Here is an 8,625-nt window from a genome sequence, read left to right on the forward strand (position 1 = left end):
AGCTATGAACTCCAAGAGAGAACAGACCCACTGCACACAGAATCACAAGACTTTACTGATAGTCTAGCCTAACTCTTTTATTTTTGAGATAAGTCAATTAAGACCCCAAAAGGGAAGGACTTTCTTCTTTTTTCTTATGCAACAAATTTTACTTAACATAGTTAGTCCCAACATTCAGCACAAAAATAAGTTTATAACAGATAGAAAGTGCATTAATAAAAGCCAGTCTTTACCAAAAAGAAAACAGAAAATATATTATCAATTCAAAATATTTTATGCTTGAATGATAAACTGCAATAACTTATTCTGGGCATCTACTGATCAGAGAAAGGAAGAGAAGAAAAGAATGCTTTAAGGAGAGTTCAACCTCAATCAGAAATCAAGAGACCCAAGATGACACAGTAGATAAACACTGTGCCTGCTTCCTTCTGTGATCAAATTAAAATTACAACTAAATTATAGAATAACCAAACTGGAGAACCATCTGAAGTCCGGCTGAACAGAAGTTATAAAACGAAGGGTATAAAGAAAAAGCCATGTCCAGACTGGTAGGAGCGGTGGAGACACAGAACTAGCTAACCCCAAACCTCGGCCACAGAGGTGGAGGTTCCCCCAAGAGGAGCGAGAAACCCCAACCCCACACTGGCCTCCCCAGCCCAGAGTACTAGTGCAGGGAAAAGAAACCTCCACAACTGGCTGTGAAAAACAGTGGAGATTTCAACCATCTGGGTGGGACAAAAGGCAACAGGAAAACCAGGCGTCCTCTTAAGAAGCCAACGCACAGACTGTCTCACTCCCAGGTACTCACCTTGGGTTCCAGCAGAAAGACAGTAACTCGGGGGGTGTTGGAGGCATACCGGGGGCAGGCTGAGTTGTGTTGCTTTAGGTTGAAGGCTGGAAGACAGTCGCCATTTCCCTGTGAGGAGGTCCTCCTCCCGTGCAGCCGGCAGGTGGGCGCCATCTTTCCTGAGTTAAGCATGCCCCTACATGGCGAAATCTGAACCTGATTGGTCTGGTGAGCTCTGCAGCTTCTACCTGCTGACTCACTGGGAACCCACCCCACCCAACTCCCTCCATTCCAGAGGCACTTTCTCCAAGAGCAGTGAGCCCCATCAACATTGCAATCTTTGTTGGAAAACTATCAGAGTCCTACAGACCCCAGGCAGGCGGCGACTGGCCTCAGTGTGCCTTGAGACTTTTACTGAGTAGCTTCAGGCTCAGCACTGGCACCAAACCAGAATTTACATTAACCTGTTGACTACAACTCTTCCACTCTAATGACTCCCTGAGACCTTCCCTCACCCAACTTGCATACCACACAACGCTTTATCTGCGGCTGAACCTTAAGGGAGCCAGCAGGTGGCAGCAGGCCTCAAGGTGTCCGGGCATTTCGCGGATCTACCCCAGGCCTAGCACTAGTGGTAGCCATTCTCAGTTTGCAGTGTGGCCTCTCCCACGTGCCTCCAGGGTTAGCTCAGGCAGTGAACAACAGTGGATCACTTTGTAGCTCTTACCAGGTAGTCCCCAGCCAGTCACAGGCAGTGGATGACCTAGGCCTGCCCTGGAGACCCTTGGAAGAAGTCCCAGAACCAACATACTTTGAGGTTGGCTTCAGAAGAGCACTTCCCAATTAGCTCCACAAGCAGTATATACAAAGCACTAGAGCCCACTGGGGAGAATCCCACTCAGTGGAGTAAGCCCCCTGCACAGCAGCCCATAAGCTGTGGACATGGCAAAACCCCACAGCCAGTCAGCCTGAGGGTCAATCCCATTCACTGACATGCCAATAGCAACCAAGGCTCCACTATAACAGGAGGGCAACTCAACCCACACAAGGGTCACTCCTGGAGCACCTGGTGCAGGTGACCAGGGAGACTGTGCCACTGAGCCCCACTGGGCACCCACTACATAAGGCCACCAGGCCAAGCCTGGGGGATGTAACAGATCTACCTAATACAGAGAAACAAACACAGAGAGGCAGCCAAAACGAGGAAACAAAGAAATGTGTCCCAAATGAAATAACAGGAGAAAACTCTACAAAAGGAACTAAACGAAATGGAGGCAAGCAACCTACCAGAGACAGAGTTCAAAACAATGGTTATAAGGATGATCAAGGAACGTAGTGAGAACTTCAACAAAGAGATAGCAAGCATAAAAAAGGACATAGAAGCCATAAAAAAAGAACCAGTCAGAAGTAAAGAATACAATAAATGAAATGAAGAATACACTAGAAGGCATTACCAGCAGATTAGATGAAGCAGAGGATCAAATCAACAATTTGGAAAAACAAGGTAGCAGAAAACACCCAATTGGAACAGCAAAAACAAAAATGAATCCAAAAAAATGAGGAAAGTTTAAGAGACCTCTGGGACAACATCAAGCATATCAACATGCACGTCATGGGGGTACCAGGAGGAAAAGAGAGAGAGCAAGGGATTGAGAACCTATTTGAAGAAATAATGACTGAAAATTTTCCTAATCTGGTGAAGGAAATAGACATACAAGTCCAGGAAGCACAGAGAGTCCCAAACAAGATGAACCCAAACACGCCCACACTAAGACACATTATAATTAGAATGACAAAGGTTAAAGACAAAGAGAGAATCCTAAAAGCAGCAAGATAAAGGCAATGAGTAACTTATAAGGGAGCTCCCATAAGACTGTCAGCTGACTTCTCAACACAAATTTTGCAAGCCAAAGGGATTGGCACAAAATAGTCAACGTGATGAAAAGCAAGGAACTACAACCAAGATTACTCTACTTAGCAAAGCTATCATTTAGAATCAAAAGACAGATAAAGAGCTCCCATACAAGAAAAAGCTAAAGCACTTCATCATCACCAAACCAGTATTACAAGGAATGTTAAAGGGACATCTTTAAGATTTAAAAAAAAAAATCAAAATTATGAATAATAAAATGGCAATAGCTACATATCTATCATCAATTATTTTTTATGTAACTAGATTAAATTGTCCACTCAAAAGACATAGATGGGCTGAATGGATAAGAAAACAAGAGCTTTACACATGCTACCTATAAGGGACTCATTTCAGATTGAAAGACACACAGAGATGGAACGTACAGGGATAGAAAAAGACATTTCATGAAAATGGGGGGGGAAAAAAAGCTAGAGTAGCCATACTTATACCAGACAAAAATAGGCTTGAAAACAAAGGCTATGACAAGAGATGAAGAAGGACCTGGTAATCCCACTTCAGGGTATTTACCTGAAGAAACTCAAATGCTACTTGGATGGGAGGTGTACTTCCATATGTTCATTGCAGCATTGTTTACAGTGGCCAAGAGGCGGAGGCAGCCTGGGTGTCCATCGATGGAAGCAAGGTGAAAAGGAGGTGGTACATATATGCAATTGAATATTGCTCGCCCATGGAAGGGAATGGGTTCTTGCCACCTGTGGTGGCATGGATGGACCTGGAGGGTGGTATGCTGAGTGGAGTGTCAGACAGAGAAAGACAGATGCAATGTGATTTTACTTATATGTGGAATCTAAAGAAGAAAATAAACAAAACAGAAACGAACTCATAGATACAGAGGACATGTTGATGGTTGCCAGATGGGAAGGGGCTTTAGGGGTGAGTGAAAAAGGAGAAGGGGAACAGACAAGTTGCTGTCCTTTGGTTCTTCAGTCTAGTTGTGGAGGATGTCGCTTCACTGGCCCATGTTGGTATTGTGATCATTGTGCTCTTCCCAGCTGAGGCAGATTGGTCTCCAGCCATTGGATGTCTGCTCACGGCGACTCTTGGCAGCTCACATCAGCTGCTTATGCTGGCTGCCAGCCACTCACGGCAGCCCCACTGCAGCCCCACTGCAGCCTACGCCATCACCGGCGACTCACGGCAGCCCAGCTCCAGGTCGAGCTGTTGTTCACCGTCTTAGCTGTTGAGGGCGCAGCGTCACTGGCCCTCCTGTGGGATCCGAACCAGTGGCCCTGCTGCTTACAGCTGGCGTCCCAAGCCAGCTCTTAACCAATGCGCCACTCAGCCAACCCAAAAGCTCTATGTTTTTATCAGCCTCAGCTACTTCTTGATATAAACAGATAACCATCTCTTCCAGTTTCTGGTGACTTTTTATCAGGCCTTCCTCTGTTCATTTCAAACCATTGAGCTCCGCCTGGGCGCAGTCTATTTCCTCCTTCATCTGTCACCTCAGTTTGTCACTGACCGCTGAGGTGATGGTGTCCTTGCCAATTGTGCCATCCCTACAGGGACCAACAGTGGTCACATGAGGCTGAGAAGGGTACTGGGGACTCGTTGTGACCGGATACTGACCACACAGTGCATAAGGACAGCCTGGGTGACCCCTGAGATTGGGAGGGTATTTGGATGGGTATGCAGAGATTCCACTGGGCATGCCTGGCACGTAGGGAGTATTTGGTGGCCCTGTTGCTTGGTATGGTGGATAGGATGCTGAAATAGTAAGTCTGGAGAAGTCTGGAGGTTCATCTCGAGACACCACAATCATGACCTGCATAAGCCCCAACAGATCTGACTGTGGGTGTTTCCATTCACATACATAAGAAAGATATATCATCCCATTTGCGTCAACACGCTTTCCTGTTTTGATAGTCATTGAACTAGTAGGTTTAACAAAAGAGCTAGGAGGATTATATGGGTATCCATCACCAAAAACATATGAATCCAATACAGGTTTAAAAATCTTTGTATAATGTAATAACATTGGCAGTTTCACGTACCGTTAGGTCTCTGTATTTGTACTTGGACACCATTTTCTTGAGCTGGCTCTCTGACACCACCATGGTGGCCACCTCACAGCTCCGGTCCCCGAAGGCAGAGGGTCAGCCACTCCAAGGCTGCCTCAGGCTGCCCCACATAATTGAATCTCAAGAAGCCAGCCCGCTATGGCCCCCACTGGGAAGGACTTACTTGAGGTGATTCACACACACACACACACACACACACACACACACACACACACACACACAAACAGGCACAAAATCTGGCTCTCTTGAATTTGCAATATACCAAGAGAATATTTGAGATGGCCAGAACATTCATATTCCCCCTGGCCACCTATGAAGCGTTTAAGGAACTCGCAAGTCAGAAACCTTAGTTCCAAAAATGAAATGAACACATTCAAACGTCAACGTGGGGTGTGCACGTCAAGACAAACATTTCTTGGAAGACATCTGGGCAACCCAGGGATTTACCTTCTAACCGGTTATCTCAAGGAGATAATTTTACAAGTTAAGGGAAAATGTTATATGCAAAATATGTCCATCATCACAATTTCTGTAGCAGAGAGATATTAGAAACAATCTAGGGCCGGCCGAGTGGCGCGATGGTTAAGAACTGGCTTGGGACGCCAGAGGGCCCCGGTTCGGATCCCACATATGAGGGCCAGTGACACTGCCCTCTGCAGCTAAGATGCTGAACAACAGCTCAACCTGGAGCTGGGCTGCCGTGAGTCGCCGGTGATGGTGTGGGCTGCAGCCCCTGTGGCAGTGGGTTGCCATGGGCTACCGTGTGTAGCCAGCAGCCAGCGTGAGCGGCCAGCAGCCGCAGTGAGCGGCCGTCTAGAAGCCGGTGACTGATCTGCCTCGCCTGGGAAGAGCGCAATGATGGTGCCAACTTGGGCCAGTGAAGCAACATCCTCCACAACTAGACTGAAGAACAAAATGACAGCAACTTGTCTGTTCCCCTTCCCCCAATTCCCCAGCACTGTTCCCTTCCCCCCAATACCCCAATAAAAATCTTTAAAAAAAAAAAAAAGAAAGAAAAGAAACAATCTAAACATCCAACAGGGGAGATTAATTCAATTAGTGACGCCCTAACTTCTCTTCTGTGAAGTATTACACGGTCGTTAAAATTTGAGTGTGTACTCACTCGAGTGGGGGTGAGACAAAGAAAGAAGGTTCAGGAGGAGGTGGGAGAAGGGCTGGGGGCTGAAAGAAGAATTCTGGAAGAATACACACCAATATGTCAATTGAGGTTCTCACTTCAGAATGGGCTTTCTGTTGTTAGGGTTTTTGTTCATCCGTTTGTCTTTCTCTTTTAGAGCTATCTGTATGGGCTGAGCGTTTGACCTCTGCCCCAAATCAGAACTAAGGAAGACTGTTCCAATATAAGCAGACACATGGTTCTCTCATGTTTGCCAAGGATCATAATCTCGGCAGAGACGTCGTAAATAACCATCAGGACATATGGTGGTACCTTGCCAACTTGGCTTTCCTGATGATCTTGGTTCCAAAACCACCAAAGCCCTTCCCACACATGGGTTCGCTCATCCTTACACCTTTGGGCCGGAAGCTGGCTCGGGGCTGCCGAAGCAACCAGAGCCACACTGTTCCTTGGGAAATTCTTTTCCTTTTTCTCTTTGCTTCTGTTTTTTCAGTGTCTTCTCTTAATATTGCCCTATGTCCCTCTCCACCTGGGTCCTTCATAAGAGACCTGTAGTGGCCAGTAAACTGTTTCCCGGAATCCTATGAGCCTTTACAGCAAGTTATCCAGCCTGACTGGCATCTGAAGCGACGGGCAGTCTTGTGGGACTCAGCCCTTAATCGTTAGTGTCAGAGCTGAATTAAATTGTAAGGACACCCAGTTGCTGTCCTCAGAGAACTGCAGAAACCCACACAGTTACTGTCAGAAGTGTTGTGAGTGGAGAAACAGTTTTTCCCTTTCGTCAGCAGATCTGTATGGTTTGACCTAATGGGATTCTTTAAAAATGGAGAGGGATTGATAGAAGCATCAATAAACAAGGAAGGAAGGCTCTTGAAACCCAAGAAATTCCAGGACCCCTGACTTGCTGGGATTATTTTGCTAAATGCCGTGTTCCCCTACCGCTCCCTGGGGTTGGCTGCTACCCTGTCTGTGAAACCTCCCTCTTTGCACGGTTGGCGGGCACCCGACAATAAAACTTGAAGAAAGGAAATGCCAGTAGCTGTAAGAGTGTCACGACTGGGTTTTATGCAGCAGTAAGGAACCCCTGGCCAATTGTGGAGTTCAGCTGTCAGTGTACTTCACACCTTGTTATAAAAAAAAATTTTTTTTTTAATAGAAACTTCTGTGTGGGTTCATTGTACAGCGCTTATAACTCATAAGGGCCACTGGGTGACAGAGCAGGGAGGTTGGGTTTCTTAAAGTAAGTGTCAGTACGAGATCAGGTTTTCATGGATTAACAGATATCCCTGCTTAGGTCAAAGGGTACCTGAACTCCAGGAGAGAAGAAACCCACTGCATATCGAATAGCAAGAGAATGAGAAAGGGAGTGAGACATTGTCTGCTAAAACTTGTAGGTGCGTACAGATCTGCGGTCTCTGCTCCACCTTGCCATGTCTTCCAGGACAAGTTCCGCGTTCTCTTTGAGACTTTGTTTTCTCTTCTACACAATGAAGTGAAAACTAAAATAGCCACCTCAAGGGGCGGTTGAGGGGGGACATGGAGACACTCGTGTAAATGATGCGGCAACTAAGAAACATCCAATAATTAGCAGTTAATATTATCATGCGCCTGATGTGTCTGACGTGTGCCATGCACCATGCCAGGAACTTTACATATATCTGTCAACAATTCTTTGCAGCCAGTCTACTAAGTAAACATATTTTTCTCCATCCTGCATTCTGAAAGGTGAAGTCCCTTACCTGTCTGAAGCCACAGCTTGAGAAAGAGTGGCAGCTAGAATTTGAATCATAAAGGAGGGTGTGGATCATTTGGAGGGCTAATATCAATTGCTTCTCATTTAGCTGTCTCTGTAAATCCTGGTGCCAAATCAGCAACGCTTGACAAATGTTTTATCGTGTTTAAACGCATTGCCAGGTGCGCAGCTAGGTGAACGCAATCAGGTCTCACTTTCAGCTGTTAGGATTTTCAGTGGTTTGCGACTAAAAAGTAAAAAAAGAAAAAGAAAAAGACAGCATCTAAATGAAAAGAAGCGTGAGGGATGCCCCAACTTATTTCTGTAGCCTGAGCTGCATGAGAAGGCTTCCAGAATGTTCTGGGAAGGGAGAGTCTGCTGTTCCCAGCCACCCACCTCCTCTGTATAGACAGACAAGAACAACTCTCCCGGCTGGCGGACAGACTTGTAAGTCTTATGAGTTCACTTTTTATAGGGCATGTTGCAGAGTTTTCTCAACCCACATGGGGTTGCTGTCCATGTGGCTTGTGCAGACCCAGGGCACCGGGCAGCCATTAAGGGGAGGCAGCATTGCCCAGCGCAGGACTAAACCAGGTGGAGACACACAAGCTAATGTTTCTGCCCCGCCCCCCACTTTTCACACCTGCAAAATTATGACCCAGAAACAACTGACTCTTCAGTTGGGGGGGAACCACCCACAGGCTGAAACAGCTTGTCACGCCTCAGGGCTGGCCAGCCACCCCTGACCCCACCCTCAGCCCTCTTGCACAGAAATAAACAAACTGCCTCTGAACTTTGTTTTAGCCATTTGATTCTAGACACTTCTTTTGTAGCATGAGGAAGAAAAGACCGTGCATGTCCCTCACCACCCCAAAGACTTCAACTTGCTGCCCCTTCCATTTTGGGGTGTTTTTTTTTCCAATTTTTATGGAGTCATGTATTTGTTGTTGTTTTTCAAGATTGGACATTCCATGTTTTGCAAAGGTACCCTCTCACTCACTCTCAGTAATAATT

General features: G+C 46.3%; 1 pseudogene; it reads right to left on the reverse strand.

The window, feature by feature from the left end:
- Window positions 1-717: 717 nt before the first annotated feature.
- Window positions 718-4,777, reverse strand: LOC109382233 (tumor susceptibility gene 101 protein pseudogene; annotated as a pseudogene).
- Between the last annotated feature and the right edge of the window lie 3,848 nt (window positions 4,778-8,625).

Source organism: Hipposideros armiger, unplaced genomic scaffold (genome assembly GCF_001890085.2).
Source record: "Hipposideros armiger isolate ML-2016 unplaced genomic scaffold, ASM189008v1 scaffold_62, whole genome shotgun sequence".
Lineage (NCBI taxonomy): Eukaryota > Metazoa > Chordata > Mammalia > Chiroptera > Hipposideridae > Hipposideros > Hipposideros armiger.